Here is an 8,566-nt window from a genome sequence, read left to right as displayed (position 1 = left end):
TATTACATAGTTCTCTAGTGATTAAAATGAATTGTGCTCATCAGGGTAATTGTTGAAATCTGCAGCAAGAGGTCCTCCAAATTAAACAGCACAATTCATAGTTAGTAAATGCCCTCCAGAATGACACATTTAAGTATTTTTTGATCTGATAAACCTATCAGCAGGACAACATCACTTGTCACTGTCTTCCAAAACTGTTACTGTTACAACTGCTGCAAAAAGAGTTGTTGTCTGAGCTTACTTCATTAGTGATAAGCTGTAGGCACCAAAAAAAGACTTGGTTTGGTTTCAAATAATTACTTGATTATGGTTACAAATCAGTCATGGCTGAAAGAAACCTGTGTCGACTGTCAGTATTGGAAAAGGAGAAGTGAAGGCAAACACACATGAGCAGAAAAGTAACAGAGAGGCTGTAAATAAACCAAAGGTTTAACCAGCTTACAACTTTATTTGGACATACAGCCCTAAAGTTAGCCGCCTGAAATGTCAGTAATAATCACTCATTGCACAGGAAAATTTTGGCAAGTATCATTGAACCAGGAAGTTAGTTTTGGGTAATATTGTTGCTGTTTTGCTAATCTGGGGTGTTTCTTGTTCTGTTGGACCTCTCTTTTTTTTCTTTTTTCTTTTTTGTATCAATTTTGCTGCATCCCTAGATAATTTGGTTTGTACACCATTAACATAACCAATAAAAAATAATTAGCTAAAGTTCAACCCTGTCACCAGAAAGGAATGTCAAATTAGGATGATTTTCCCACTTACCACCCCAACTTCTAAACACTTTCTATCTGCCATGGTTACAAATCATGCACACTACTTCCTGTCTTGGCACTAAATACTGGCATTGGACGTTAATCAGGAGGCACAGATTTGTCCAATATGACTGAATGTAATTATGTAATTATGTAATTTGCTATACCCTCAAGTTCCCCTTTAAAGCATCTGTATTATTGGTTTCCATCCCGCTCCACCCAGGCACTGAACAACTCACGCAATCTCCTGCCTTATACAAAGTGTACATGAGCTTGAAGACACTCACCTTTGTCACAGTTTTGAAACATTATTTTGTCAACTGACGTCACTGACTTATCTCTGCTGACATCTAAGGTGTCCAATCAGAGGGTGTTACTATTGTGAATTAACTTTAGCACAACATTCCCCAGATCCTTGCCTTTATGATCCTCAGGAATTTCCCAAATATAGAAACAATCAGCGAACTCCCAGCCCAAGGAAACATAATTTCCTGAACAGTGTCTGTGCAGTCCTGCCAATGATGCAGCCCCCTCCCCAGCTCAGCTCAGTCCCATCGGCGCAGGAAAGATCACCTTAATAACATATTTGATCTTGACTCTCCTTGCTATTCTTACCACCTTTACTTTTACCCTAGTGAGATAAAAGAATAGTTTCCTTGCCACACGGCTCGTTCTTCCACTGTTTTTATGCAGAATAACTGGATTTAGATTGGACACAATATCTGAGGATGTATATCCTCACCACCTGAAATACATACACCATTATTCTGACCTTCAAAACTAGTCAAGACTGCAATATGCTAATATGGAAAAGGCACAGAAAGGTATCCCCCACACTAAACTGAACTGGATAAGGAACATGCTCAGTCTTTTAAGAGCTTCGATACTTCAAGAATTTAAAACATTATTAGAGACAGTAGATATTGTACAGGGTTTATTTAAAGCCTGGTTTCATGCCATATAAGAAATCTAATCACTTTTGTAATAACTGTAGACATAAACGCTTCTTTCGAGCCTGCATGCTTCACTTAATAGCAGTGAGGGATATGAGAGGTAAAATACCCCTGTTCTGATCTCAGGACAGATAGTAATATTTCAGTCCTATGAAGTTATGAATTTGGGACACAGTAAGCTGATCTTTAAACTGTGCCAGAGGACAGTTTTAACAACAGACAAGCATGTGTGCTCTAATTAAAGATGGCGGTCTTTATTTATTCATATCCGAATACTGTTCTCGATTTTCCTGTAGTTTTTCATTTTGCTTTTGCAGTAATACAAATATATGTCATAACGGAGGGCGAACAACTTAAAAAAAAAATGTAATCTTATCGTGGTAGACCTTGACTGGAAGACAGTGAAATATTTAAAATACATGATATACTTAGGTTGTCATGATCTGTACAGATGCATTTCTTTACTAGTGCATCACATAGCTCATCAAATGTAACTTTTCTTTGAAACAAATATGGAGACAGCCCCAAAATCAAAAATGTTTATTTTTTCCAGCCTCTTGAATGTGAGGATTTCTTCAATTTATCATGTTTGATAGTAAACTGAATATTTTGAGTTTTGGACTGTTGGTCGGACAAATTAAGATGTGAAGACATCACTTGTGCTCTGGGAAATTGTAATTTGCATTTTTCCGTTCTGTTATATTTTATTAATTTAAAATGATTGATAAAGATTGCTAATTTTAGGTCTAATGACAATAGATTATTTTAGATAAATTATTTAGCGTTTACTCCAGCTCTTCAAAGCAGTCCAGTATCCTATTGCTATACTGAAAACAGTTCTCATTCAAGATAACCTCTGCAGACTGTATCATGCACTTTTACACATATTCCTGTGCTATCAGTGTGACTAATGGCAGTGGACTTCAGTGTGTTAAAGGGACTTTTCGTGCTTTCTCAGGTCTGGCTGGCGTCTTGAGGACACTGTGAAGCAAATCGGCATCCCTTAGAGAATACTAAGAAACCAGTGCATGTGTCTTTGTGTGTGTGTGTGTGACTTCATACTGATGTCCTCTCCTCGTACAGTCTGCTGGCTCCAGCACACGGAAAGTGCCAGACAATGGCAGATTGTGAAGGTCAAAGAAAGTTTCTTTGTCTGGGGGTAAAAGGAAAAAAAAACAATGGACTCTATCAATAGTTTATTGGCTCTGCCATCCTTATGGTTCCGCCCAGGGTCTTTTTATAGTGCCGGCAAGGTCAAGACCCAATAACCTTTAGCCACTAAAACAGTTAGTCTTCTTAAAGCAGGTTTTTTACTTAGATATATTTAGCTTTAATTTTGAAAACCATGATTTTGTACAGGTGTGTCTCACTGCAGTGTTATTGCATGCCTTTCAGCCACTATTATGTTAACATCTATAAATATTTGTTGATAACATTTCACCTTATACAGACTATATGCTGTAATTCCCAAACTTAAAAGCAGAGTGAGGGGGTGTCGAGTGGCGCAGTGGGTAGAGCAGGCGCCCCATGTGTAGAGGCTACAGTCCTCGCTGCAGTTGGCCCCGGTTTGAATCCAGCATCGGATGGTCCTTTACTGCATGTCGTTCCCCCTCTCTCTTCCTCCCCATTTCCTGTCTCTCTACTGTGGTATCATAAAAAGCCCCCAAAAATATACAAATAAAAAGCAGAGTGAGACATGTCATCATCGCAGGTCTTAATATATGGAACTGCTGCAGTCATGGTGTAAATATGACCTTTGAAAAAAATCTATAAAGACAATCCTACTGGGGAAGAAATCCAATACGCACTTGGTAACTCTTAACATGCAACACAACGTCCCTGTGTATGTTACGAGTAAAGTGCTGCTAGGATGTGTACTTTAAGCCCACTGAATGTGTGCGTGTGTGTGCGTGCGTGTGTGAGTGAGTTATTGTGTGTGTTTTTGTGAATGTGTTCTCAGACAGCTTTCCCCGCAGATTAGATATGGCTGATTAAGGTTGTTAGATGAGGATCAGAGATGACCTTGGCGGACAAATCATCTGCATTTACTTGAGAGATACACGGAAAGGCTGTGGGATAAATAATGTGCCATCTTCACTTTGTTTGGGTATTCACAGCACTGAAGTATATGGCACTGATGAATCATTTGTGAATGTGAATGCTCAGTTTAGACCTCACATGAGGCAAACTGTCAGCTCACTTCATTAGAGTGGATTTGGTGGAGGCAGTCTGCTATGTATTGGCTGAGTGCAGGCATTCACCCTGCCTACTGGACAATACATACAAATTTGTGTGTGTGTGTGTGTGTGTGTGTGTGTGTGTGTGTGTGTGTGTGTGTGTGAGAGTGAGATAGATCAATCTGTATTCAGATTTCATTACCAGAAGCTCTATTTGTTTGTTCTATTAGCCTCCAGATTCTCCTTATATTCCCAGCCAGTCGCTGTCTGCTGTTTAGTGCTGGGGAGCAGTTGCTCCATCTGGAAACGACACCAGTGAGAGCCCTGAGACTGAACTGAAACGACAAAGTTTAAAGCCGTAAAACCAAAACAATGAGCTGAAAGAGAGAGGCAATATTGTTTTATCACACTTATTCAAGTGGTCATTTATCTGCTCAACCTGTCACTTTTTAACAGAGCAGTAGTAAGATTAACCCATCATTAGGTTCATTTTAACAGTGAGAATTAACTGATAATGTGTCATGAAGCAGAAGTTCTGTTTAAAATGGTTTCCTTTGGTTTAATATACCGCGCATGTTCAGTTATAAAGTTTTATCTGACACCTGCAAACCAGTGAGAAACAAGAATTATTTGTGCCTATGGTACAACACCTAAATTACCAATATAGCAGAGTGATTAAAATACAAAATGACAGCTGGAAGTTTCAAATGGGACTATGGTGCAGATGTTTGGGTCCAGTGAGATGTACGCTTGCCATCTGTAATTAATGAATGTATGTTAATACATCAGCTACGAGCACCTACTGAGGATTTAACTCGGTTCCCATACCAGTAAGGAAGATTGATGGAGACGACAGGTGTCACACATGAGCTACAACAGCCTCTAAACATGTTATGAATGCAAATCGCAGCCCTCACATGGAGAAGGGTGAAAGATGGATGAAGATGGATGGAAAAGCAAGCAGAGAGATAAAGAAATGATAGATGACCATGCCACATGTTGTGTCACCCTTAATGCTACTTTCTTGTTTTTGGGTAAATTGGTATTGCATAATTTTTAAGCTGCTGTAACCAATAAAAACATCGATTACAGCAGCTTAATGTTTTTTTTAAAGAATGAATGTTGGGCATAGACTCACCAGGTGCAGAGACATGGCTCTAAGTGAATGCTTACGTTGCTTCATCAAGATCCATAATGTACAGTTACCAGCAAATCAAACAAAAATTTGCCAATGTCATAAAAAAGTAAGTTATACAATGTTTTTCAGGTTTTTATACGATTGAAAAACAGATGAGAAAATGTGGTGGAGAAAAGCATAACTCCAGACTGTTTTGCTCTTGGTTTATAATGATTTGCTACGCCTTCCAAGCCTAAGTAACCGTAAAACTGCAAATTTCCGCATGTTTCCTGGAGTTGGTTCTGGTCATATTCTTACTCCTAACATTGTGGCTTTTAAAAAAAGCATCAATATCTGCATTTTAAATGGTTTAGTTTTGACCATTTAGCCTTAAATGGCATAGTTGCCACCTGCTCACACAAACAAGACATGCTTGGTGTAATGCCCTATAATGCGTGAAAAGTTAGGAAGGCACATGATGCCAGGAGAAAATATGACAGAGATGAGTGAGAGGAGTAAAAAGGGAAACACTGGGAGAAAAAGCAGGAAGCTGCAACGGAATTTCCACACCCTGATGTGGGTGTACTCGTCCTGCCCAGAGAACAGAGAGGGCACATTCTCCCCTCTCCCCCCTCCTCTCCTCTTTTTCTTCTCTGCCTCCACTCCCTCCCAACTTTCTCTCTTTGCTTGGACAATAGGGGCCAGGGAGAAACAATGCGAAAAGGAAAGGCCAGGGGTTTGTGTGGCAGCAATAGGGGGGTGGTCTGAGGTGCTGAGGAGGGGAAATGGGTGAGAGGGTCTTGCTGCTTTGCAGGAAGGGTCAGAAGAGAGTGATGGAGGCTTTCTTTGCCTGGGAGGGAGAGGTTTGATGAGGGGAATGTATAGAGAATCGACTGGGATGAGGGGGGATGTTAAAGAGGATGACATAAGACTGGAGAAAAGGGGTGTAGGGTAGTGAGGGGGAGCTAGTGTTGAGGGTAACACAGGCACATGGCCTAGTGAGCTTAAAGGGTTGTGTTTTTGTGGGACTCACATTTTTCTGCCTGACTGAGCCTGAAAGTGACCATGCTGAGCCAGGCAAAGAAAATCTAAGGCTTTTTCTGTTAATGTGCAAACCAGAGAAATTAAAGCTGCTGTAATATATTTTTATGTTAACAATGGATCAATTCACTACACATAATGTGAAAGGATCAAACCACAAGAAGTTATTTGGAGAATTTTCACACATCTCTGCAGTTCCCCTGGGTCTATTTTCTGCAGTCATCTATCTATCTATCTATCTATCTATCTATCTATCTATCTATCTATCTATCTATCTATCTATCTATCTATCTATCTATATCTATCTATCTATCTATCTGTCTATCTATCTATCTATCTATCTATCTATCTATCTATCTATCTATCTATCTATCTATCTATCTATCTATCTATCGCTATGTGTGTGTGTATATGTATGTGTATATATATATATATATATATATATATATATATATACACCCACAGGACATAACAATAACATGCATCTGAATGCACTCAGAGAATTCTGACAAACCCAAAAATAAATATACTAAATAAGTACTGCCAAAGGTCAAAATATAAAGTAGTGTGTGTGTTGGTGGGGGACAGCGCAAATGGCTGCAGAAAACAGACCCAGAGAAAGACGAGGGGAAAAAAGAGAAAGTGAGAGCGCTTGCGATGACCTAAAACTGCCTCTGCTGCCTGTATGTGAAAGAATGGAAAGATCGGATCACAACTGTCACAGCCATTTTACGGTCACCTACACACAACACTGTCATGACAACCATGGTTCACATTTACAGCTACACTGCGATGACCTGATGGCGACATCAGAAAAAAAAGGTTTCTGTGTTTTCAAAGGCATAATGAAAAATGTAATGTAATTGTAAGTGTAATGCAAATAACATAAATCAGATTTAAGATTATAATTCATCTTAAACCCAACCGAACCATGTATCGGACAGACAGTGAATTCATGCCGTGCAGCCAGACTTTATACAAACCCACATAACTTTATTTTAAATGCTAGTGGAGATCCCAAAGTTTGCAACAATCTCAAATGCAGCCGGCTTAATTGTGAGGAAATGTATATAAAATGAGGAACGAGACATCTAGGATATTTTTTTAAGATTAGAATAGTGCAGCCATGAAAAACATGGGCTCCTGAGTTTGAATATTTCGCTGTAGCTTCAGTGAAGAGCTAGAACCAGATGATACATAATATATACTGCAATGCTGTCAGACAGTGTGGAATAAGATGATTTGTCTCTTCTTACATTATTTTATTTTTTTTTTTATTTTTTTTTACAGGTGTAAGACAACAGACTCTTCCTCTCTGCAAGAGTGTCCACGATGCAGGTAAATAGGAAAAGGGCCACAAATGCTGAATGATGAAGGTTGTTTTATGCTTCTATTCTTAATCAGACCAACAGTTAACATGGATCCAATTATGTATGCCCAATCACATATTTCTAATAAATGTGTTTCCATCTGATATGTTTTCAGACTGATAAGACACAGTGTTTGACTCTGAGCATAAAGTCTCTGAACTGAAACATTTTTCAGAAACATTGCTGCCTCAGCTTCATGCAGAATCATGCATAATAATAACCATACAGGGCATTCAGAAAGTATTCAGACCCCTTCACAAAAGAGAGAATTTAGAATTTTAGAAATTAATTAAAAAGGGAAAACTGAAAATTAAAACAAGTATTGAATTTGATTGATGCAGGAAAAAATGAATTTATATGTAACGCAACAACGTAACAATTTGAAAGCTTTCTGAATGCACTGTGTGTAACTGATTCATCTGTGAAACTGACATCTTTTAGTATTCTTTCACTTTTGGATCCTTTGCTTTCATGAGTCAATTCTTTCATTCACAGTTCAGTGGTCTAGTTTACAGTTTAATTTTCTCATGTATGAGATCTGGTTTACATTCAGTTTATTTTTTGCTTACAAACATTCTGACCCTAAATTGAAAAACTGGTTTCCAGGGTCACAGTTTAGATAAATGTGCATTGTTTGAGGTTGGACTTAATATTAGGAGCGTGAACACAACGTGACCGAGTCTCTTTAGGAGAGACTGGACCCCCCCCCCCCCCCCCGAAATTCATATTACTGTTCCTAAGTAATCACTGTCAGTTATACACGTTACAATACACACATTCATCAGAGTGCTCTTCATGCTGAGGTAGTAAAGTTCGTCTTTCAGAAGACCAACCTGCTTTTTCAGTCTCTGGCTCCATCTTGTGGCACTGAAATGTCTTGCACTCGTTTCATTAGTAGGTCAAAGCAAATAGACTTCAGCCAGTGTGACTATCCTCACGGCGGAAGCTTGTTCTCAGATCCTTTGAACTATAAATAACCGTTTCAGAGATAAGATCTGTTTGCAGCAATATCACCAAATACATCGCTCGGCTGCATGATGTCTATTTAACTCTTTACCTATCACAAATAAAATGGTTAATGAATTCCAGTTCTGCTAAAATCATTAAGATTAATGTCACATTATTGTTGCTCCATGATCTTTTCTGAGAAATTTCC

General features: G+C 38.8%; 1 long non-coding RNA gene across 2 annotated transcripts; it reads right to left on the bottom strand.

Annotated features, from left to right (window-relative positions):
• Nucleotides 1-440: 440 nt before the first annotated feature.
• Nucleotides 441-8,526, bottom strand: LOC130163214 (uncharacterized). Of its 2 annotated transcripts, none has more exons than XR_008826419.1 (3): nt 8,244-8,526; nt 4,085-4,217; nt 441-2,858 (listed from the first exon to the last, which is right to left on the bottom strand). It is a non-coding gene; the product is annotated as an uncharacterized LOC130163214 (long non-coding RNA). The 2 variants fall into 2 exon arrangements; XR_008826418.1 differs by lacking the exon at nt 441-2,858 and adding an exon at nt 3,077-3,347.
• Nucleotides 8,527-8,566: the final 40 nt, after the last annotated feature.

Source organism: Seriola aureovittata, chromosome 22 (assembly GCF_021018895.1).
Source record: "Seriola aureovittata isolate HTS-2021-v1 ecotype China chromosome 22, ASM2101889v1, whole genome shotgun sequence".
Taxonomy (NCBI): domain Eukaryota; kingdom Metazoa; phylum Chordata; class Actinopteri; order Carangiformes; family Carangidae; genus Seriola; species Seriola aureovittata.
Note: the sequence above shows the minus strand (reverse complement) of the source record. Positions and strands in the feature narration are given on the sequence as shown.